The following is a 26,309-nucleotide window of genomic DNA, read 5'->3' as shown; positions in this document are numbered from 1 at the left end:
TATCTTTTTACATATTAATTGGTGTTTATTTTGTATTGGATTCATGGCTGGGTCGGTCTATCACCTGTATTTGTTTGTGTTATAAGGACTCCTTATTTTATAATGGTGATGTAATAATCTATTTTTGTGCTACATTGACAAATGAATTATATTACATGTAAATTATATGTATATGCTATGATGATAAATTAAATGAACATGTATGTCACATTGATAAAATTATAAAAATAAAAGAATTCACGTTTGAAACCAAAATTTACACTAATCTAAAAAGAAATAAGTTACACAAATGTGATTTTTAAAACACGTTATTTGAAGTGTCGTATTTTTTATTGATTAGAACATGCCAATCAGCCTATCACTTTCTTTATTAGCAAGGGCATGTGAAATGCGCGCTAAGTGTATGTGTGCTTTCTTTCTCTTTGTTCACAAATAATGCATGCTTCTCTTATCTTATGTGCACACCTGACGTCTCTGCTCCACCTGTATATTGAGGCAGACACAAGGGGGACAAGTATAAGCTTTGCACCATAGTCATCAGAATCCAACTAGTCAGATTACTGATTTTTTGGTTTATTGGTTTAACTGAAAAATTACTAATTGAACCAGTTAATTTGGTCTTAGATAAATAAAAAATATAAAATAATCAAAAATTTAAAATTAAAATTTAAAATATATATCTTTATTAATATTTTAAAAATAATTAAATCTCAATAAATTATAATTCAATTATTATTAAATAATTATATAAAATTTTAGTATTTTTTATAATTTTTTTATTTTTATATTAAAATAATTATTTTTAATTTTATTTACTAACTAACTAGTTTATATTTATTATATTATTATATACTATATATATTTATTAAAAATTAATATTAATAAATATTGTATAATAAAAAAAGAATAATTATATTATAATTAATAAAAGTATTTAATATTTTTTATTTATATATGTTTAATAATATTTATATTTATGTTAATAATTATGTATAATAAAAAATATAATTAATTTAAATATAGATAAATATAAAATTAAAATAATATCTAATAAAATTATTGTACATTTTTATTATATAATTAATCATTATTATATAAAATAACAAGAAATAGCAAAGTCTAATAATAAGGAAAGCGTGTAGTAATAAAGAGGATTTGGGTTCAAATTTATTTTAAATTTTTTACTTGAGTAGTTCGGTTGGACTAATTTTGATGATTTTGTTGAGTTTGACTGATTTTTGTTGATTCTAAACCTTAAATAGTCTTAAAATTGGACCGGACTAATTGAGTATCAGTTCATCAGTTTTTAGTCGAATCGGTAAGGTTAATCCTATTCTTATAAAACTATGCTCTCCTAACTTTTTGGAAAAAAAAAAGTATTTAATTTAACATAAATAAAGCCTAATCCAAAAATTATAAAAAACTATTTTGTACAAAAAAGTGCTAACAAGGCCTATGAGCCCATCATTAATTAATGGACTCTGAACACTATGAAAGTATGACCTTTAAATTGAAGTTAACAAGTATAACAAGGCCTAAAGTTAAAGAATTTAAATCGAAGTCACAACGTTAAACCTTCTTTTCCCTTGTGTGATAATGTGAAGTAAGATATCATATATGCAACTATAGAAGAAGACAAAAGATGTACTGTTTTTAAAGAAGAAAAGACAAAAAATGTAATAAAGTTTTCTTTATCAATTTTATTTTATCACTTATGTTTGAAAAATTAAAACCAAAGAAGTGAAGAACCAAAGATAGATGGGTATGTCTAAAACAAGCTCAACAATTATGTACTTATTGAATGAGCCACACTTATATAGGCCATTAGATTTTATTAGATGAAAATTAAAGGCTAATATAAAAGAAGAACATTGATAGACTCTAATAAATATAAAATATCCTAATATATAAATAAATGTTTTAAATGGCAATACTTTAATACACAATACTTTAAACGACAATAAAATATTTTATTCTTAAATAATTAAATATAAAATATATGAATATTTTTTATTTATTTAAATTAATTATTATGCAAAATTTTTTTATAATATTAAAAAATTATATTAAAATAATATTTTAAACTATAACTAACATAAAAATATAAAATAATTAAAATTTTATTTTATATTACTTGACAAATAATTAGACTATTATATTTAAAATTTATTAACTAATTACGTTTATTAAAGATATTATTATATAATATAATTTTTTATAAAAATATTTTAAAAATATAATTTATTTAAAATATTATATATAATACATGAAAATATTAACTTTTTTATTTTTTTAAAAAAAATAGAATAAATAATATAATTTTAAATACATACCTAAATAAAAAAGTTAATATTTTCATGTATTATGTATAACTTTTTAAATAAATTTTACTTTTACAAATATTTTGATAAAAAATTATATGATATAATATATTTAACAAAGTAATTAGTTAATAAATTTTAAATATAATAATATAATTATTTATCAAGTAATATAAAATAAATTTTAATTATTTTATATTTTTATATTGTAGATTAAAATATTATTTTAATATTATAAAAAAATTTTGCATAATAATTAATCTTAATGAATAAAAAAACTTATATTTTTGTATTTATTTAATTTATATTTTTTAGAACAAAAAATTTCTACCTTTATATAGTAAAATATGTAATAATCTTCCTAATATATATATATATTAGAGGTGGCAAAACAGGTCGAGTCCGTTGGGCCGACTCGCCGAACTCGCTAAAAAAGGTGGTCGGACTATGTAAACCCCGATTAAATTAGTAGATAATTAGTCAATAAATTAGTTTTTAATAAGGAGGATTAGAAATGTGAATATTATATTAAATTAGGGTAGAACTCATCGAAACGAGAATTTTGACACTAATTTCGAAGAAAACGGTCTAAAATTGGACCAAAAGGACCGAACCGATTGAACCGGACCCGAACCGGGCTATCGGTCCAACCGGACCAGCCCTTTTAAGTGAGCCCAAATCATTTCTTCCCCTTCATTTAACAGAAGCGTAGTTGCAGCACGTAAAGGGGAGGGAAGAACGAAAACTTCACCGAACCCTTACGGCAATCTTTCATACGCCGTAACTTCTCCGTTCGAGCTCCAATCGCCGCACCATTTGCGGCCACGCGTTCACCGCGTTGAGCTCTACATTTCTACCAGAACAATTTCATAGGTAACTTGCTATTTCACTTCAGCCTTTCATTTCTCCCAATTTTCGAGTTTGTTGAATTTCTTTGATTTTTGATGTTTTAGGATCCAATTAGCTTGAGAGAAACGTTCACTCTTGCTTATGTGAAGCTTGGGTAAGGTGAGGATACGATAATTCTATTTTATTTTCATTGAATTTGAGTTTTGAGTATTAAATTGGATGTATATGTGTTATGAATGTGTATTAGGTTGTGAATAAATAATTGGAGCTTGAAATTGTGAATACTAGAACTTGGAGGAAGCAGATTAGTTGAGTTTTGAGGGGCTGTCTTGGTTTTGAATAAATAGCTTTGGTCGTTACGTGGAAATTGGCCAAGGTATGGTTTAGGTTTCTTGCATTTAATATATAATGTTCTATGAAAACTTAGGCTAGATGACCATAGGATAAGTTGGAATGCAGGTGTATGTTTAATGTTTAGTAATTTGTCGATGAATATATATTTGGTTAAAGTTTATTGGATAATTAGTTATTAACTAATGATTTGGTGAATTATTGATTTGAGGTATTTATGTTAAAAGCCTAGGATTTGTGAACTATGATTCTTAGTTGAATTTTGGTTGTTGGATTTGAATATTGTATGAGTTTAATTGTTGATCTAAAGTAAATTTATTATGGTGATTGTTATGATGATGAGGAAGGGTATGTTGAATTGAAAAGAAAGCAGGTTTAGACCCGAAAAGGGTGGCAAAGTCCGAGTTTTAGAGGAGATGCTGCCAAAATTTTATAAAAAATTAGAGATTTTGTTTATATGATTATTTAAAAAGATTTAGATTTAAAGGTTATATGGTTTGATTTTGAGTTATTAAGAAAATGAGTATGTTTTAAGTTTGATTCATTTAGAAAAGAATGGATTATGTTCTGAATTGGAACTATTGATGGACGGAATGAGAGGTGTGATAATGAAGGATAAGGATTGAATATGATTGATGTATGATGATGAATGAAATGCGATTGAGAATGATGTGGATGTTGATGAATTATAATTGAATTATTTATATGGCTTATGAATTTGAATAATCTGAGATACGAGATTTCCTGGATTAAGTGCCGTGGCTTGCCACCACGTGTACCAGGTTGAAAACTCGATACTCTGTTGACCCTACGACGTAAGTGTGACCGGGCACTATATAAATTCCCGGGAATGGTACCCCCATTGAGCAATATTGATTATTTGAGAAATATCTATGCATAGACTCTTGGGGATGCACATCGGGGGACCGTCTAAGGACAATTCAGACTTGTCGGGTTGGCTGGATAACTGACAGATGAGCCTCATCAGCCATAGGACAGGCATGCTTCATATGCATATTACTTGAATTACTTGCTTGTGCTCTAATTGGGTGTGCCTATCTGTATTTGCCATGCTAAATGTGTATATGTTACCTGCAGTAGTTGTAAACTTCTTGTGTTTGCCTTTATTTGTCTATTTGTTTGTGAAAATACATGATGGAGTTGGAGGTATGGAGGAATGGCAGTATAGGACTTAGATTTAAGGTTAAGTTAAGTTAGGATTAAATATTTTTAGGAAATCACCTTTTATGGCTTCTGTTTAATACTTTAAGCTCTATAATCTGAGTGTCGGCATTCTAGGATTGCCTCTGGCATTCCCAAGACCTTATATATTATGTGTGTGGCACCTTTACCATACTGAGAACCTCCGGTTCTCATTCCATACTATGTTGTTGTTTTTCAAATGCAGGTCGAGAGGCATCTCGTTAAGCGTCTGGACTCTTGAAGCGGAGTGGTTACTAGGATATTTTGTTATGCTATGATGTATATATATGTACTTAGCTTTCTCTCCGCATGACTTATTCTTTTTGATCCTCTTAGAGGTTTATGGAGAGGCAGGATTGTGTATGTGTTCTTTTGGGTTTTGGATATGTATGTATATATGTGTAAATATTCTCCGACCAGTCTAGACTTCGCAGGCTGAGTTAGGAGCTTATTATTTTGTATCTTTGGCACTCTATTTCCACTTCTGTTATCTTATGTTTAATAGTTATGGTTTTCTTAGTACGCAAGTTAACTCGTTCCTTGAGCGTTGCGCTTTTATTTCGCGATTTTTGTTTCCTCTATTCTCCAAGGCTCCTAGCATATTATAAATCTTCTGCTATTATATGTACTCATTTTATTTTAGAGGTCGTAATACCACACCACCTCTGTTTTACGACTTAAGCGTAAAACTTAGCGTGGCAGGGTGTTACATTATGGTATCAGAGCAGTTCGTTCCTATAGAGCCTGAAAGACGGACTGATTGTACTTCTGTGCATTCTCTGTATATGTGTGTATGTGCTATTAGGATATCTGATTGATATATGTGGCATAAACATTTGTGAGCATACATTTGGAACTTAAAGCATTAGACCTGCGATATTGAGACTGATCAACTTAATATCACTTGTTTGGTGTGTATAGGGACCAGATGTCGACTCACAGACGCGGTCCCGGGCGAGGTAGAGGTAGGACAGGCACCGTTACTCCTGCTTCCATAGGGACTGATCCAGTAGACTTTATGGCTGCCCTGGGAAATATAGCTGCAGCTATGCAGGCAACAGTTGAGGCATTGGGTAATAAGATAAATCAGGGTAATCATGGGAACGATAATGATGAGGATGGTCCTATGACACTTGTTACATTTCTGAAAGTTCACCCTCTGACCTTCAGGGGAACCTCAAATCCCACTGATGCAGATAATTGGATTCAGGCTATGGAAAGGGCGTTACAGGCACAACAGGTTCTTGAAGAGCAATGGGTTGAATTTGGAACTTATCAGTTGCAAGGTGAAGCTCAGTATTGGTGGCAGGGAACACGACGTATCCTGCAGCCTGATGGTGCTGCGATTCCTTGGGAGGTTTTTCGGACAGAGTTCTATAAGAAATACTTTCCTAATTCAGCTAGAAATGCCAAGGAACTTGAATTAATGTAGTTAAAGCAGGGACAGATGACTGTTGCTGAGTATACCAGTAAATTTGAGGAGTTATGTCGCTTTTCTCGTATCTGTCAAGGTGCGCCTGAAGATTTTGCTGAATGGAAGTGTATTAAATATGGGGAGGTCTTCGGAGCAATGTTCTGAGCTTCGTTGCCCCAATGGAGATTAGGGTGTTTTCTGAATTGGTGAATAAGAGTAGGGTGGCTGAAGATTGTATGAGGAAGGCGGCAGCAGAGAAAGGAAGTTTGAGGGTGCCTTTTCAGAGGCCTTCAGGGAGGAAGTTTGCCCCGAGAGGTAGGAATTTCAAGCGTGGAGGCTTTGTTCCGCAGCAGACTCAGGGTCAAGGTAATTACAGAAGGCCGAATACTAATGCTAGTCAAGGAAAAAGGTTTGGGAAGCAGCCACAGCAAGATCTAAATTGTCAGAAGTGCAGAAAGTATCATCCTGGAGTTCCGTGCAGACTAGGACTTGGAGTGTGCTATTCCTGTGGACAGCCCGGGCATATAGCCAGTAATTGTCCTGAGAAGAAGAACTATGAGACTGGTAGGGTGCAGCAGCCGGGAAGAGTATACACCACTTCTACCATTGGTGCTGAGGGATCTGAGACACCTATTAGAGGTAATTGTGAAATGGCTGGTAAAATCTTAAATGCTTTATTTGATTCAGGAGCAAGTCATTCATTTATTGCATTTGAAAAGGCCTATGAATTAGGATTGAGAATGGTGGTCTTAGGTTATGATTTGAAAGTATATAATGCTACTCATGAAGCTATGGTGACTAGGATAGGATGTCCACAAGTTCCCTTTCGAGTACAACAGCGTGAATTTGTGCATGATTTGATTTGTTTGCCTATGACTAGTCTTGATCTCATTTTGGGATTGGATTGGTTATCCAAGAATCATGTTTTGCTTGATTGTTCTAAGAAGTCAGTACAGTTTATGCCAGAAGGGTCAGAAGCATCGGTTGTGGTGAATAGTTACTATTTGAATTCTATGATAGTAAACTGTTATGGAACCGAATGTCAGGGTATTATGTTATTAACTGCGGGAGTATCAGGTGATGATCAGAGTTTAGAGCAGATTCCGGTTGTATATGAATTTCCAGATATGTTTCCGGATGATATTAATGAATTTCCACCTAACCGAGAGGTTGAATTTGCAATTGAGTTGGTACCTGGATCCGGTCCAATTTCAATTACTCCTTATAAGATGTCGCCTTTAGAAATGGCTGAACTGAAGGCTCAGCTGGAAGATCTGTTGGGTAAGCATTTTATCCGACCAAGTGTTTCTCCGTGGGGAGCGCCAGTGTTATTGGTAAAGAAGAAGGATGGGAGTATGCGGCTGTGTGTCGATTATCGGCAATTGAATAAGATCAGTGTGAAGAATAAATATCCGTTGCCTAGAATCGATGATCTAATGGATCAGTTACAGGGTGCCGGTGTGTTTTCTAAGATTGACCTGCGATCTAGATATCATCAGATAAGGGTTAGAGATGAGGATATTCCGAAAACTGCTTTTCAGAACCCGTTATGGTCATTATGAGTATACAGTGATGTCTTTCGGGTTAACTAATGCCCCGGTAGTATTTATGGATTATATGAACAGGATTTTCCGACCGTATCTGGACAAGTTTGTTATTGTCTTCATTGATGACATTCTTGTTTATTCTAAGACTGAAGAGGAGCATGCTGATCACTTGCGAACTGTGCTGCAAATTCTGAGAGATAGGAAGTTATATGCTAAGTTATCTAAATGTGAGTTCTGGAAGAGTGAAGTCAAGTTTCTCGGCCACGTGGTGAGTAAGCAGGGGATAGCTGTGGATCCTGCTAAGGTGGAAGCAGTGATGAATTGGGAGCGACCAACTTCAGTGACAGAGATCAGGAGTTTCTTAGGTTTGGCGGGGTATTATCGCAGATTCATTAAGGGATTTTCACAGCTCGCCTTACCTTTAACTAAATTGACTAGGAAGGATACACCTTTTATCTGGACTCCGAAATGTGAAGAGAGTTTCCAGGTATTGAAGCACAGGTTGACTACTGCACCTGTATTGGTATTACCTGAACCAAGTGAACCATTTGAAGTGTATTGTGATGCATCTCTGAAAGGTTTGGGGTGTGTTCTGATGCAGCACCAGAATGTTGTAGCATACGCCTCACGGCAGTTAAGGCCGCATGAAATGAACTACCCGACACATGATTTAGAATTTGCTGCTGTTGTGTTTGCTTTAAAGATTTGGAGGCACTATCTCTATGGCGTTAAGTTTCTTGTTTTCTCAGACCATAAGAGTTTGAAGTATCTTTTTGAGCAGAAAGAGTTGAATATGCGTCAGAGGAGGTGGATGGAGCTTCTGAAAGATTATGATTTTGAATTGAATTATCATCCAGGAAAAGCGAACGTTGTGGCGGACGCTTTGAGTCGGAAGTCTTTATATGCAGCTTGGATGATGCTACGGGAGGAAGAGTTACTGAAGGCATTCCAAGTTTTGAATTTGGGAGTTAGAGAAGAATCTGGAATCCTGTGTTTGAGTCAGTTGCAAATTTCTAGTGATTTTAAATCAGAACTTCTGAAGGCTCATCGAGACAGTGAAGCGTTACGTAAGGTATTACCAGCAGTCGAACAGGGGAAATAGTGGAGAGTGTCAGAAGGACATGATGGTTTGTGGAAGTTCAAGAACCGGATTGTTGTGCCAGATATTGGAGACCTGCGACAGAGAATCTTGAAGGAAGCTCATAAGAGCGGGTTTTCAATTCACCCAGGGAGCACTAAAATGTATCAAGATCTGAAAGCGATTTTCTGGTGGCCAGGGATGAAGAATGATGTGGCATTACATGTATCTAAATGTTTAACGTGTCAGAAGGTTAAGATTGAGCATCAGAGACCATCAGAAACCCTTCAGCCTTTGGAGATTCCACAATGGAAATGGGAGAGTATTGCAATGGATTTTGTGATAGGTTTGCCTAAAACCCGATCTGGTTGTGACGCTATTTGGGTGGTTGTGGATCGACTAACAAAATCAGCTCACTTTCTTCCTATCCGAATAAGTTGCACAATGGAGAAATTGGCTCGAATGTATATTAAAGAGATTGTCAGGTTGCATGGCGTGCCTTCTACCATTATATCTGATAGGGATCCTCGCTTCACATCAAGATTCTGGGGAGCTTTTCAGCGTGCATTTGGGACTCAGTTAAGCTTGAGTACTGCGTATCACCCTCAGACAGATGGTCAATCAGAGAGAACTATTCAGACCTTGGAGGATATGCTAAGGGCTTGTGTTTTAGACCAGCCAGCGAGCTGGGATCGGTATATGCCATTAGTAGAGTTTGCTTATAATAATAGCTATCATGCGAGCATCGGAATGGCTCCATATGAGGCTCTGTATGGCAGAAAATGTCAGTCTCCGTTGTGTTGGTATGAAACTAGAGAAAGGAGTTTATTAGGGCCTGAGATGATAGCTGAAATTACTGAACAGATAAAGAAGATTCGTAGTCGAATACTTATAGCCCAAAGCCGCCAAAAGAGCTATGCTGACCAGAGGCGAAAGCCTTTGGAATTCGAAGAAGGAGAACATGTCTTTTTGAAAGTTACACCAACCACTGGAGTGGGAAGAGCTATTAAGACCAAGAAACTGAATCCCCGTTATATTGGACCGTTTGAGATTCTGAAGAGAATTGGACCAGTAGCTTATAGAATTGCCTTACCGCCGTACCTTTCGAATTTGCACGATGTATTTCATGTATCGTAGCTTGGGAAGTATACTCCTGATTCTAGAACCAGAACCAATCCAAGTGAGAGAAGATCTAACACTTCCAGTAGCCCCGATAAGAATTGATGACACCAGCGTTAAACGATTACGAGGAAGGGAAGTATCATTGGTAAAAGTAGCTTGGAGTTGAGCTGGTATCGAGGAACATACCTGGGAGCTCGAATCAGATATGCGAAAGGACTATCCACATCTCTTTTCAGGTAACTAGATTTGAATTTTGAGGGCAAAATTCTTTGTTAGGTGGGTAGAATGTAAACCCCGATTAAATTAGTAGATAATTAGTCAATAAATTAGTTTTTAATAAGGAGGATTATAAATGTGAATATTATATTGAATTAGGGTAGAGCTCATCGAAACGATAATTTTGACACTAATTTCGAAGAAAACGGTCCAAAATTGGACCGAAAGGACCGAACCGGTTGAACCGGACCCGAACCGGGCTATCGGTCCAACCGGACCAGCCCTTTTAAGTGAGCCCAAATCATTTCTTCCCCTTTATTTAACAGAAGCGTAGTTGCAGCACGTAAAGGGGAGGGAAGAACGAAAACTTCACCGAACCCTTACGGCAATCTTTCGTACGCCGTAACTTCTCCGTCCGAGCTCCAATCGCCGCACCGTTTGCGGCCACGCGTTCACCGCGTTGAGGTCTACATTTTTACCGGAACAATTTCATAGGTAACTTGCTATTTCACTTTAGCCTTTCATTTCCCCCAATTTTCGAGTTTGTTAAATTTCTTTGATTTTTGATGTTTTAGGATCCAATTAGCTTGAGAGAAACGTTCACTCTTGCTTATGTGAAGCTTGGGTAAGGTAAAGATACGATAATTCTATTTTATTTTCATTGAATTTGAGCTTTGAGTATTAAATTGGATGTATATGTGTTATGAATGTGTATTAGGTTGTGAATAAATAATTGGAGCTTGAAATTGTGAATACTGGAACTTGGAGGAAGCGGATTAGTTGAGTTTTGACGGGCTGTCTTGGTTTTGAATAAATAGCTTTGGTCGTTACGTGGAAATTGGCCAAGGTATGGTTTAAGTTTCTTGCATTTAATATATAATGTTCTGTGAAAACTTAGGCTAGATGACCATAGGATAAGTTGGAATGCAGGTGTATGTTTAATGTTTAGTAATTTGTCGATGAATATATATTTGGTTGAAGTTTATTGGATAATTAGTTATTAACTAATGATTTGGTGAATTATTGATTTGAGGTATTTGTGTTAAAAGCCTAGGATTTGTGAACTATGATTCTTAGTTGAATTTTGGTTGTTGGATTTGAATATTGTATGAGTTTAATTGTTGATCTGAAGTAGATTTATTGTGGTGATTGTTATGATGATGAGAAAGGGTATGTTGAATTGAAAAGAAAGCAGGTTTGGACCCGAAAAGGGTGGCAAAGTCCGAGTTTTAGAGGAGATGCTGCCAAAATTTTATAAAAAATTAGAGATTTTGTTTATATGATTATTTAAAAAGATTTAGATTTAAAGGTTATATAGTTTGATTTTGAGTTATTAAGAAAATGAGTATGTTTTAAGTTTGATTCATTTAGAAAAGAATGGATTATGTTCTGAATTGGAACTATTGATGGACGGAATGGGAGGTGTGATAATGAAGGATAAGGATTGAATATGATTGATGTATGATGATGAATGAAATGCGATTGAGAATGATGTGGATGTTGATGAATTATAATTGAATTATTTATATGGCTTATGAATTTGAATAATCTGAGATACGAGATTCCCTGGATTAAGTGCCGTGGCTTGCCACCACGTGTACCAGGTTGAAAACTCGATACTCTGTTGACCCTACGACGTAAGTGTGACCGGGCACTATATAAATTCCCGGGAATGTTATTCCCATTGAGCAATATTGATTATTTGAGAAAAATCTATGCATAGACTCTTGGGGATGCACGTCGGGGGACCGTCTAAGGACAATTCAGACTTGTCGGGTTGGCTGGATAACCGACAGATGAGCCTCATCAGCCATAGGACAGGCATGCTTCATATGCATATTACTTGAATTACTTGCTTGTGCTCTAATTGAGTGTGCCTATCTGTATTTGCCATGCTAAATGTGTATCTGTTACCTGCAGTAGTTGTAAACTTCTTGTGTTTGCCTTCATCTGTCTATTTGTTTGTGAAAATGCATGATGGAGTTGGAGGTATGGAGGAATGGCAGTATAGGACTTAGATTTAAGGTTAAGTTAAGTTATGATTAAATATTTTTAGGAAACCACCTTTTATGGCTTCTGTTTAATACTTTAAGCTCTATAATCTGAGTGTCGGCGTTCTAGGATTGCCTCTGGCATTCCCAAGACCTTATATATTATGTGTGTGGCACCTTTACCATACTGAGAACCTCCGGTTCTCATTCCATACTATGTTGTTGTTTTTCAGATGCAGGTCGAGAGGCATCTCGTTAGGCGTCTGGACTCTTGAAGCGGAGTGGTTACTGGGATATTTTGTTATACTATGATGTATATATATGTACTTAGCTTTCTCTCCGTATGACTTATTCTTTTTGATCCTCTTAGAGGTTTATGGAGAGGCAGGATTGTGTATGTGTTCTTTTGGGTTTTGGATATGTATGTATATATGTGTAAATATTCTCCGGCCAGTCTTGACTTCGCAGGCTGAGTTAGGAGCTTGTTATTTTGTATCTTTGGCACTCTATTTCCACTTCTGTTATCTTATGTTTAATAGTTATGGTTTTCTTAGTACGCTAGTTAACTCGTTCCTTAAGCGTTGCGCTTTTATTTCGCGATTTTTGTTTCCTCTATTCTTCAAGGCTCCTAGCATATTATAAATCTTCTGCTATTATATGTACTCATTTTATTTTAGAGGTCGTAATACCACACCATCTCTATTTTACGACTTAAGCGTAAAACTTAGCGTGCCAGGGTGTTACAGACTAGGATTTGAAACCTGTCAAATTAAAAAAATTCGCCAAACTCGCAAATTTTTTTTATAATATTAAAAAATTATATTAAAATGATATTTTAAATAGTTATACTGTAACAGATTTAATATGTTTTCTTATTTCAATGTTATTATATGATTATAATTATTTAATATATAAAAAAATTACTGGATAGTATATATATTAGGGGTGGCAATGTGGGCCGGCCCGCCTCAACCTGCCCGCCTCGCCTAGGCCCGCACCATAAGCGGGACGGGCCGGCCCGCCCCGCCAACTAAAGTGGTTACAAAATGCTAGCCGTTTGACTTTATTTTTTTTTTGAAAAATAAAATTAATTAAAATTAACTAAAAAATAATAATTAAACAATTAAATACAAATAAAAAAATAGTCAAATTATAATATATTTTTTTACTATCTTTTTTTTATTTTTAATTTCAATAAAATTATTCAAAATAATATTTGTCAATAGAACCATCTTTATTTTAAAAAATAAGTCACATAATTTAAACATATATACGAAATTGTAAAATAAAATAAATAAAGTCACATAATTAAAACATATATACATAATTTGGTGAATTTTTTTAACTTGACAGGTTTCAAATTCTATCCCGACCCACCTTTTTAGTGGGTCGGTGGGTCGGCTCGACAGATTCGACCCGTTTTACCACCCTAATATATATATAAAGAAGATTATCACATATTTTATTACATAAAGATAGAAATTTTTTGTTCTAAAAAATATAAAATAAATAAATAAAAAATATAAGTTTTTATATTCATTAAGATTAATTATTATACAATTTTTTTTATAATATTAAAATGATATTTTAAACTACAACATAAAAATATAAAATAAATAAAGTTTATTTTATATTACTTGAGAAATAATTAGCTTATTATATTTAAAATTTATTAACTAATTACTTTGTTAAATATATTATTATATAATATAATTTTTTATCAAAATATTTGTAAAAATAAAATTTATTTAAAACGTTATATATAATACATAAAAATATTAACTTTTTTATTTAGGCATGTATTTAAAATAATATTATTTATTCTGCTTTTATAAAAAAATAAAAAATAAAAAAATTAATACTTTCATGTATTATATATAATATTTTAAATAAATTATTTTTTAAAATATTTTTATAAAAAATTATATTATATAATAATATCTTTAATAAAAGTAGTTAGTTAATAAATTTTGAATATAATAATCGAATTATTTATTAAATAATATAAAATAAAATTTTAATAATTTTATATTTTTATGTTACAGTTTAAAATATAATTTTAATATAATTTTTTAATATTATAAAAAAGTTTTGCTGAATAATTAATTTTATTAAATAAAAATGCTCATATATTTTATATTTATATATTTTATATTTAATTATTTAAGAATAAAAGATTCTGTTGCCGTTTAAAATATTGTGTATTAAAGTATTGTCATTTAAAGTATTTATTTATGTATTAGAATATTTTATATTTATTAGAGTCTATCAATGCTCTTCTTTTATATTAGTCTTTAATTTTCATCTAATAAAATCTAATGACCTATATAAATGTGGCTCATTTAATAAGCATATAATTGTTGAGCTTGTTTTAGACATACCCAAAATAGATGATATAGTAACACATATACTCGTTAAAACTACTTAAACTAGCAAGTAAGAAGAAACAAAATTGAGATATATTGCTTAGTTTTGTATTTTATTAACATTAATTTTTTAAATTTGTTTTCAGGGATAGAGATAATGAGATATATTATAATTAGAATTTAGCAAATAAGAAAAGAAAAAAGTTTACAAAAGTAAAAGGTTAGTATATTTTTGGCCTTATACTCATTTTTTTTTTATTCATCTATGTCTGCACACAGCGGGAATCGGGTCAAAAGGGGAAAAAAAATTCAAATGTTAGTTAAAACTTCCTAAAAGATATTGGCAATTTCAAAAAATAAATAATGGACTAATGAATGTTAAAATTTAAAATTGTCCAGATAATTACGTATTATTATTATTATTATTATTATTATTATTATTATTATTATTATCTTGAAAAAAATAAAAAAGTATAAAATTATTAAAATTACAAAAATAATGTTATATCTTTTTAATTACATTATTATAAAAAAAATATAAATAAAAATATATAAAAAATCACAAATAGTAGCTAGCAGTAGGATAAAGTCAGAGATAGATCTTTTAAAAGAATTAACAGCACCAAAATCTTAAAAAACAAAACATTCAGTCATTAATTTATCTGCAAGTTATCATTATAAATACTGACCAAAATATATGTAGGTGATGAAATTTTTCTTTTAATCTGCATCGATGGAAGAGTATTTTTTTAATAAATATCATGAACAAATCATTGCAGAAGGGGACGAAAATAAAAAAGGGAGAAAAAAAAAGGATCTAAAAGAAAAAAATTTGGAAAAGGGATCTTTTCTAAAAAGCAAGAATTTGAAAACAAAAAGAAAAGAGATAGAAAAAGAGAACTCGAGAGGAGATTTCAAAAGAGATAGAGAGAGAAGAGCTTATAGATCATACCATTAAAATAATTTTTAGAAAAGACCTGAACATTTTAGCAGAAAATTTTTTCAAAAAAAATATCTCAAGAATCCAGTATAATCAAGTATTTTTGATATATCACTTATCTGTACTTATTTTATTTTATAAATATTATTACAATTATTCATATGTTTTTTACCCATATAAACATTATCTATGTTAATTAATCCAGTATATATATTATGTTAATTATATATATATATATATATATATATATATATATATTATTTAACTTATTTTTAAGAGTATATATCCATTTTGGTCCTCAAAGAATTTTAGACTGGACATTTTAGTCCATAACTAAAATTAATTACTTAATTGGTCTCTAACAATTAATTTCGTCAGTCACTTAGGTCTTTTACTCCGTTAATTCTAACGGAAGACAAAATAGTCCCTGACAACTCTAACAAGGGATAAAATGGTCCCTGATCTCCTTTGTTCGGAAACGACACTGTTCTCTCCCAATTTCCATCATATCTCGCATAACACTAACAGTCTAACACTGTAACTTCAAACTACACAATGCACGCTCTATAAATTTAATGTTCACAAGAAAAAATCCTCCACGGTTGAGTTGCTGATGTGGTTTATAATTTTAGAAAGATTGAATACTAGAGATAGATTATGTAAGTTTAAGATTGTACCAGAAGCGGAATCCTTTTGTGTCTTATGTAAGGATAAATTAGAGACGGTACATCACTTGTTTTTTTCATGTGATCGTATATGGAAGTTGTGGGGATCAATCTTGGTGGATTGGAGTGTGATTTGGGTTTGGCCAGGAACCACCAAAGAATGCTTTGAGGTGTGGATGAATAGAAAGATAAGGAAAGATATGAAGGAAGTGTGGATGGTGTTATTTTTTTCTGTAATATGGTGCACATGGAGATGTAAAAATAACATTGTCTTTAATAATAGAGTGTTGGTATTAGAGAAGTTAAAGGAGGAAGTTGTAGAATGCACAAATCGATGGTGTCAAGATCGACAATATAGGAGTAATTGATGTACTTATGAGTGCAAATATCAAGTCTAAGGTGAATAAGAAGACATATGAAGTTGATCTTTGATGCATGATTTACTGATCTATGAAAAAGGCCAATAATTCTGCAGAGTAAAAGTTGGAAGGAGAATGATCATGATTTGATGTTGTATAACTGATCGGGTTCATCTTGAAGTGTCTTTGGAGGAGCTAAAATCATTATATTCTTTTACTCCCTGTTTGCTGTTTTATGCTAATTTTTATGTTTTTTTTGTAGTTATTACTCTGTTTTTTTTTATTATTTTTTGGAACTACGCCCACTTTGTTTGGAATTGGGTGGAGATGTAATTATCTAAAAAAAGAAAAAAAATTCTCAATTTATTCTCAACCAATTCATACTCAGGAAACTAATGCTTATGTCTCTCAACTAGTTGTCGTCTTCGATGGATCCCATGAATCCAGACAGCAAGTCATTTGTTAAGACTCCGGAAAAGAAGGAATGAAGCACTCGGTGTCTATTTTAAATGAGAATTTGCATATGATGTCGAAGGAGAATCTTCTCATGATGTCCTAATGTCCAACAATCTATATTGCTTGCTGGAGAGCGGAGAATGGCGTGCCTTTGGAGTAGTTGCGGAACTTGGTCTTGAGGGTGTCGTAGATGTTGTCGGGGTTGGAGGTGATGTTATCAAAGACGTGGAAGTGAATGCTTTTGATGGGTGAAATGCAGAGGAGGTAGATGTACCAGTCATAAAGATTTAGGAAGTGTGTGATCCATATCATGTTGAAGTAGGTGCAACACGTGTGACAATTACACCATGGCTTAATCTTGGAGTTAAAGATGAGCAAGGAAAAGATGGAAAAGAAGACTGTGAAGGTGAAGAAGGAGAGTATGAATGTTAGGGTTATGCGAGATATGATAAAAATTGGGGAAGAACAGTGTCGTTTTCGAATAAAGGGGTCAGGAATAATTTTGTCCCTTGTTAGAGTTGTCAGGGATTATTTTGACCCATGTTAGAGTTTTCAGGGACCATTTTGTCTTCCGTTAGAGTTGACGGAGCCAAGGACCTAAGTGACTGACGGAATTAATTGTTAGGGACCAATCGAGTAATTAATTTTAATTAGGGACTAAAATGTCTAATTTAAAATTCTTTGAGGACCAAAATAGATATATACTCTATTTTTAATGTTATTTTATATAAGTAACTGATTTTGATTTTTAATATACTCGTAATATGACTAGAAATAATGATGATAGAAAATTAGAATTAAAAAATATATATATATATATATATATGAGTATACATATGTGCACAGAAAATTAGGATTGAATGATTATAATCGAAAATTAGGATTTGGACGCAAAACTTAGGTTTGATGAGAAAAAATAAAACCATAAATGTAATTATTGATAATAGCAAAAATATTTTAATAAAAAATTAAAAAAATATTTTGCTTTTATTTTTTAAAATCAAGATATTATTGATTTATAAAAAAATGATTTACTTTTTTATAAAAAATATTTGAACAAGATGTATTTAAATATATTTAGAATATAATAAAAATAAATATTTTAATAAAAAATTTATAATTATTTTTGTATAAAGATATTTTTTATTATTAGATGATAATTATAAACTTTGATTTTGGTATGTTATAAAAATATTATCTTTATTTAAAATATAGTTAACTAAATAAGTTATACTTTTAACACAAACAGTCATGCTACACATCTATATATTCAAATTGGCCCAAGCCCAAATCCACTTACGCGCATTAATGAAGTGTGATTCCACGCGCAAAAGACACGAAACGCCTCTTGCTTTCTTCGCGCTCATTATGAAAAAATGTTACTTCTTCCTCAACATGAAACCACTCATTTTCTTCGAATCTCTCTCAAAATCACTCAAACTTCACTCAAGTTTTGTGCAAAAACCACTACTGGAGAAGAATCACGAGAAGATTTCGCAAGAAACAAGTAAAAACAAACGAAAGCAGCAACAAAGACTGATAAAGGTATGAGAAAAACTACTGTTCATTTGAAATCTTGCAATATAGTGTTTCTCCTAGTTGCATTTTAGGTTTACTGGATTGATTTGCTTTATTTAGTATATCGACGTATTCTGATTGCATTTTTACAGTGTAACTAAGGTTTTGAATAAAATTTGTTCTTATTTTCATACAGTTCAGTGGATAGTGTAACTAGCGCTTTGAATAAAATCCTGGCTGGACAGTTTAACCTGGCTGAAGGATTTGTCTTCAGAGTTGGAGATATCTTGGATTTCCACCTCCCCTCTCTGCTGCCTACGATTAGTTGATTCTTAATCTTGTCTCCATCCCGAGTCGTGTTCCTTATTTTGGTAGAAAAACCAACAAGTTTGGAATAATGTTTGTAAAACTTTTCATCTTCTTCTAGTGTCGTGAAAATCATCCCTACCTTTGGGACAAATTTTTCATCCACAACACAACTAGTTTGCATAGTGAACCGAAAAAGTCATTACGATGAAACAATTATATATTACTCAGTGAACGAAATATAATCCATATATATATTCAAATTCAAACTCCTTTCTGCATATCGAACTGAACACATACTCATGGTGAAACAACTCTATAGTACTAAGTGAACGAAACAAAATCTAGTATAAAAAATTAAATTCAAACTCCTTTCTACATATCGAATCGAACAGGTACTCACGGTGAAACAATTGTATAGTACTTAATGAACGAAACATAATCTATTATACAAAATTAAATTCGAAACACCTCTGTCTACAATTTAGATATTATCAATTCAATTCAGATTCAAAAACATCTACGTCTATTGAATTCAATTCAAATAAAATTAACAATTGCATTCCATTCAATTCTATGTGAAATTGAATAATCCAAACTTCATCAGCATGATTCGTTTCAGAAGAATAAACGAAATCATTCTCATTCAACTGATTTGAAGTTGAATCATTCATTGTTTCGATTCAGAAGTGAAGATCAAAGAAGAAGAAGAACGACAGAGCTTATTACGTTGAATTCAATGCAGATCAATAATGAAGAACGCGAGCAAAGAAGAAGAAAAAGAACAATAAATAAAATGCGAACAGAGGAGAACAACGAAGCTTATTACGTTCAAGAAGAAGAAGAAGAACAAAAACGTGAGAAGAGAACAAGGTTTAGGTTGCAGTAGAAGGTTTACGTTATATGAGGCGCGTGTATGACAAACGAGTGATGGAGTGGGGGAGACGCGTATGGAAGAAATTACTTGGATAGTTTGGATGAAGAAAGTTTATGGATGTAGAGTTTTTCTGTAACACAAATATCTAGCCGTTAATTTTTTTGATATTGTAAAGATGGTGTAATAAATAAAAGGGTAATGCTATGATGCTGAAATAATTTTTTTTCCAGCACTTGCTGAAATGAGTTGGACACAATATATAAGAGACGCGTGTTGATGTGACAGGAAAAAGATCAACTGAGCCGAAGTATCAGTGGACAGAATGTTTGTCGAAATATAGGGAGGTAATTATGCCAGGTAGTATATTAATTTGAGGTTTTAATCCTTTATAAGAATTGGATTAATCTTTTTGTTGCTGTTGGGGTTTTTTGTTAGTAGATGCATTGGATTGGTAATGTAAAGAATTGATCCAAGCATGATGATGATGATGATGATGATGATGATGATGATGATGATGATGATGATGATGATGATGATGATGATGATGATGATGATGATGATGAAAAGTCATCAGAATTTATTATTTTTTATTATTATTTAGTTATTAACTCAATTTTTTTAGTTTAGTTATTTTAGTCTAGTAATGCAACAACATATTCTATCACATACTTTTAAACATTGATAACTAATTAATAATTAAAAATAATAATTCTGATAGTCCTCTAACATTTTTGTAACAACAACAACAATAACAACAACAACAATAATAATAATAATAATTGAAGATGTAGTGAGTGTTAAGACTTCGTCTGAAACAAAACTTACCTCCAAGAGTGTCCCAACTTCTTTTTATAAAGTAAGCAAAAAAAAAAAAAAATCTATTATCACTCCTCCTTCAAAAGAATTTGTCTTCCTGTCTCATTTTTTGTTTTATCCATTATTTTTTATGTTATTTTTAATATATAAGTATTTAGTGTCTATACAAAAATTTGATTCTAAATATATATTTTTTGAATTTGTAATATAAATAATAATCTTTATATTTTACTATTTTCATTTTTTATATTCATACAACTATAAATTATTATTATAAACCTTAAATACAAATTTTATTTTAATAATACATTAAAAAATTTTAATGTATGAATTAAAAGAAAAAATTAATTATAATAAATTTTTTATTTTAATTCATACTTATTTATTATGTATGTATTCGATTTACTATACATATCATGTACATAATAAATCGAAATTCGATTTATATAAATCTATTTAGGACGTATATAAAACCAATTTTTATTCAAAAAATCTGTATAATTTTAGTCTCCAATCAATTTATTAATATAAATTATCCTTGTTTTTAAATCCAATATATATATATATATATATATATATATATATATATATATATATTAATTTATTTTCTCACAAATTCACTATTTTTTTAAACTTTTAATGATTCATTAATTACTTTACATTTACTGAGCTCTTCAAATTTTTTTATAAAAAATAAAAGATCAAAATCATCAAATTACAAAATACTAACAAAAATTATTTTTCCTTTTTAAGTCCTGAATATAATTTAACTTTACTTACGATAGCATATTTAATACAAAAAAATTAAAGCATACAAGATAATAATATTTTAATTCATGAATATAATTTAATTCATTATTAACATGAAAAATTAAAATCTAAAAATAAAAAATTTTAATATTAGCATGGACAATAACAATGCATTATTCAAAATTAAATATATCAAGCTTTAATTATTAATATTATTGACGTCACAAATTAAATACTCAACAAAAAATATAAAAATATAATTTTTTTATTAACATGAACTAAATAACATTAAACATCAAAAATAGAATTTTTTTTTTTCTTATCAACGTAAACAAATCTAAACACATTAGACATACGCATCGTTAATATCACATAAAAAATAGAATATTTAAACGACACAAAAAATGATCATCACCAAATATTCTAACAAAAATATTATTATTATTATTATTATTATTATTATTATTATGCTTGGATCAATTCTTTACATTACCAATCCAATGCATCTACTAATAAAAAAGCCTAACAACAACAAAAAAATTTTCTTATAAAGAATTAAAACCTCAAATTAATATACTATATGACATAATTACCTCTTTATATTTCGACAAATAAAGGGAATGCTAGGTGTCTAAAATAAAAGTAGTTTATTTTTTTAAAAAATACTTTTTTTAGGGAAAAAAAATTTAATAGAAACAAGCAGGTATAAGAAGTTTGTTCCATCTCCTATGATATCATTGTCGATGCTAGACTATGTTGTTTCGAACAAGGCTACCAACTAATGCTAATACTATCGTTTCCATAATTACTCCACAACACTCGTTTCCCATTCCCATTACTACACCCTCCTTCCATCATCTCAATTCTCCCTCCAATCTTCTTGAAGCAAGAAAACTCCATGCTCTTCTTCTTGTCCTTGGCTTCTTCCACCCAAACATAGCCCCACATAACAACTCTTTTGCTTCTCAAATCATCAATGCTTATGTTAGCTTCTCTCACATCAAACATGCGTACCTCGTCTTTTCTGAACTGCCCCACAAGATCAATGTTGCTTGGAATGCAATGCTTCGGGCCATGCTTTGTGTTGGTCACTACACACAAGCCATTGAGCTCTATAACTCTATGCTCAACCAAGGGGTGAAACCTGATAACTACACCTACCCAATTGTTCTCAAGGCATGTTCTTCCTTGCGTGCAATTGAATATGGAAGATGGGTTCGAGAGACAATCATATACAATGAGGTGAAGCATAATATAAGGCCTAATGCTTATGTATTGTGTTCTATGATCAATATGTTTGCTAAGTGTGGCAGCTTGGGAGACGCACGTAAGGTGTTTGATGAAATGCTGGAAAAAGACTTGGCTTCTTGGACTGCCATGATATGCGGGGCGGTGTGGAATGGTGAGTTGGTTGAAGCGGTTTTGCTTTTTAGGAGGATGAGATCGGATAGTTTGAAGCCTGATTCGGTGATTGTAGCATCTCTCTTACCGGTATGCAGCAAATTGGAGGATGCCGAATTGGGAATGGCGCTGCAAGGATGTGCTGTGAGGAGTGGCTTTGACAGTGATTTGTATGTTTCCAATGCTCTCATTGACATGTACTGCAAATGTGGTGATCCATTTGAGGCCCGTTTCTTATTCGACAACATGGTTTGTAGGGATAGGGTTTCTTGGAGTACCTTGATTGCAGGGTACTCACAGAATTTCTTATACCGAGAGAGCTATGAACTGCTTCGTAGAATGGTAAATATAGGGCTGAAAGCAAATGAAATTGTTGTCTCAAGTGTTCTTCCTGCATTAGGAAAACTCAGATTGTTGAAACAGGGGAAGGAGATACATAACTATGTTCTTAAAGAAGGGCTTGTATTGGATCCAATAGTGGTAAGCACATTGATTGATATGTACTCTAATTGTGGTTCCATGAAGGAAGCAGAAACAACATTTGAATACATGTCAGATAAGGATATTATGCTGTGGAATACGATGATTGCGGGATATAACTTAGACGGCAATTTTGACTTGGCACTTTCTACCTTCAGAGAAATTTGGGGAACTCAACATAGGCCTAATTCCATTACTTTGGTAAGTGTTCTTCCTGTGTGTACCAAATTGGGAGCTCTTAGGCAGGGACAGGAGATTCATGGTTATGCAACCAAAAGTAATCTAATATTAAAGACTAACGTTGGAAATTCTTTGATAGATATGTATGGCAAATGTGGATTTCTTGATCTTGGAGTAAAGGTCTTCAACCAGATGATGGTAAAGAATGTTGTAACATATAACACCATAATCTCTACTTGTGGAGCTCATGGATTAGGAGGAAAGGGTTTGGCATTTTATGATCAGATGAAGATTGCGGGAATTAGACCGAATAAAGTCACATTTATCGCACTATTATCCGCTTGTAGCCATGCAGGTCTAGTTGAAAAAGCTTGGCAGTTGTATAATTCCATGATTCATGATTATGCTATTGAGCCGGATATGGAGCACTACTCTTGTATGGTGGATCTTCTTGGTAAAACTGGAGACATTGATGGCGCATACAAGTTCATAACAACGTTGCCTGTGACTCCCAATACCAATGTTTTGGGAAGCTTACTTGGCGCTTGTCGAATTCACAACAAAGTAGAGCTGGCCGAGATCCTAGCTGAACATATCTTTCAATTGAATGCTGAAGATCCTGGCCATTATGTGCTTCTTTCAAATTTATATGCGTCTAGGGAACAATGGAAAAACATGTCAAAGGTGAGAAGCATGATTAAGGATAAAGGACTGGAGAAAAAACCAGCAAGTAGTTGGATTCAGATTGGGCACAAAATCCATGTTTTTCATGCTACAAGTAAATTTCATCCAGAGTTTGCAAAGATTGAAGAGATTTTGGATAGTTTAGTTTCGGTGATGAAAGGTGAAGATTGTTTGCCTGAAGAGCCCGAGGATTTATTCCCATGTCGATGATCAACCTCTTGTGTGAAACGAAATTCTTGCATACTACATTCATCCAAAATTTACTATCTAGTTAGGAAGGTTTTTTTTTTTTCCCTTCAAATATAACTCAGATACTTTCTCCGTTTCTCATTGCTGCTGAGTTGGATGAGAGGGGAAGGGGAGAGGAGAGTATTGAAAACGAAGAGATAAACCTAAATAGTCCCCGAGATTGGTCTCTTACGATAAATAATTCTCGAGATTTTAACTGTAGTAGTTACATTTCTTAGATTGACAAAAGTATAGGGAAAGTATGAGGAGCCAATAGAATACTTGTACAATGTGTACAATGGAGGTTTATGGATTATTAGAGATATAATTATTAGTGTTACTTTTTTCCATCAACTGAAACTTTTGAGATGAGTGGTATCATGATATGGTATTAGAGCGCTAGATCTGAAAGATCAAGAGTTAGATCTTTGGTGAACCCCAAAATCAATTTAATCTTTTGGGAAGATGTTTGTTATCCCTAGTACTCGGATGGTTATTCTAAATAGTACGGAATGTTCATTTTGTAACTCAGTCTCCCTAGCGGAATCCAAAAGTATATTATGTTAGTCTCTTAGTCGTTTTTTATCAAGTGACTTATCACACCATAATGGACTATCATGATATACTTTTGTCAATCTAAAAAATGTAGGTAGTGCAATTGGAATGTTGGAAACTATTTTTATACATACAATCAAGCTTAGAGACCACCTTAGAGTTTAACTAAAAAAAAAAAGTAAAGTTTAAAGTTGCAAATTTGTCATAGTCCAAAACTAAAAACAAAAAAAAAAACGTCTTTTTAATTTGTAATTTCAAACATTTACAAACTCGAAAACAAAAATGAATAACCAAACATGATTTCTATAACATTTTGAGAAAACTAAACCAAACAAATCTTAATTATATTTGCTCGCTTTATTAGTGGTGTATCGTAGCAGTTTATATTTGATTTAAAAGTTACATGCAGTACGTATAGGTTTTTCTAGAGAAAAAGAGTTCCCATAAATTGAAGCGGCTAATAAGAACATAAAACCATGGAATGTCTATGACTTATTAAAACAAACATAAATAAGTGTTAAGAACAAGAAATAGATATTCACTATCTAAAGAAATAAACATGAACAGTATTAAAAATAAATAGAATTATACTATTTTCATAATCCATATATATTTATATGACTTATAATGGATGTTTTACTTTTCAATCATGCTACATAAATAAAAAAAAATAAAGTATTATTTTGGTTTTCAACGTTTGAAATAAATTTTAATTTGGTTTCTAATATTTCAAATGATCTATTTATGTCCCAAAAAAATTTAAATAAGTTTAATATTGTCCTACAGTTAAATTTGACCTGAATAATTAAATAACTAAATTCTTTTAATTATGTTCACAAATTCAGATATACTTTCACTCTCAATTATTTTTTTTAATAATTTAATATAGATGGTCTTAGAATTAAATTTTTTTTAAAATTTTGAATAAGTAGTATCAGAGTCATCTATGTTAAATCATCAAAAAATAATAATAATTAAAAAAAAATAGAAAAGGCATTGTCTTTGATCTCTAAATGAAAGGCCTTTGCCTTTATTGGTAACTTGTTTCTTAAAATCAATAAATAGGTTTCCTAAGAAGATAATGACATTAGATTTATATCTTTGATTTATGAAAGGCTAATTGACATTAAATGTAAACCTTTTGATAAGGATTTATATATATTTTTTGTGCTCTCTTTTGCAATACTGTTGTTGTTGTGCATGATATAAATGAAAAAAAATGGTTATTAAAAAAAACCTTTAATTTCCTTCGTGGATTTGATTTTTTTTACAATTTTTTTTTCCGGTGTATATATAAAAGCTTGATTTGTTCTCAAGATTTGTAAAGAATAATTTTAATTAACATATAGATAGGACTTCTTAATTTTGTTGCCTCGTATTATGTGAATAAGGATTTTTATTATTAGAGCAACTTTATATATATTTGTGGGTTTTATTTTTTAACAAATTACTTTCACATGTTTTATATGGATTCAATTATAATGATTAATTTTTATTTTAGTGGATCAAGAATTCTTAGGCATTTGAATTTGTTGCATAGTGACGACTATATTTTTTTAGTCTCTAAAGGTACAATTGGAATTTAATTTTTTTTTTGTAATTTATATTTTTTTATTACATAAAAAAAATTAGTAAC

The 26,309-nt window shown here is 31.5% G+C and overlaps 1 pseudogene across 1 annotated transcript; it reads left to right on the top strand.

The window, feature by feature from the left end:
- The first annotated feature begins 21,888 nt into the window (after positions 1-21,888).
- LOC107615257 (putative pentatricopeptide repeat-containing protein At3g01580 pseudogene) lies at positions 21,889-24,446 on the top strand (annotated as a pseudogene). Its single transcript, XR_015899898.1, has one exon. The product of XR_015899898.1 is annotated as a putative pentatricopeptide repeat-containing protein At3g01580 pseudogene (transcript).
- The last annotated feature ends 1,863 nt before the right edge of the window (positions 24,447-26,309 follow it).

Source organism: Arachis ipaensis, chromosome B9, assembly GCF_059453495.1.
Source record: "Arachis ipaensis isolate K30076 ecotype BB chromosome B9, ASM5945349v1, whole genome shotgun sequence".
NCBI classification, from domain to species: Eukaryota; Viridiplantae; Streptophyta; class Magnoliopsida; order Fabales; family Fabaceae; genus Arachis; species Arachis ipaensis.
The sequence above is the reverse complement of the archived record's forward strand: the minus strand, read 5'-3'. Positions and strand labels throughout refer to the sequence as shown.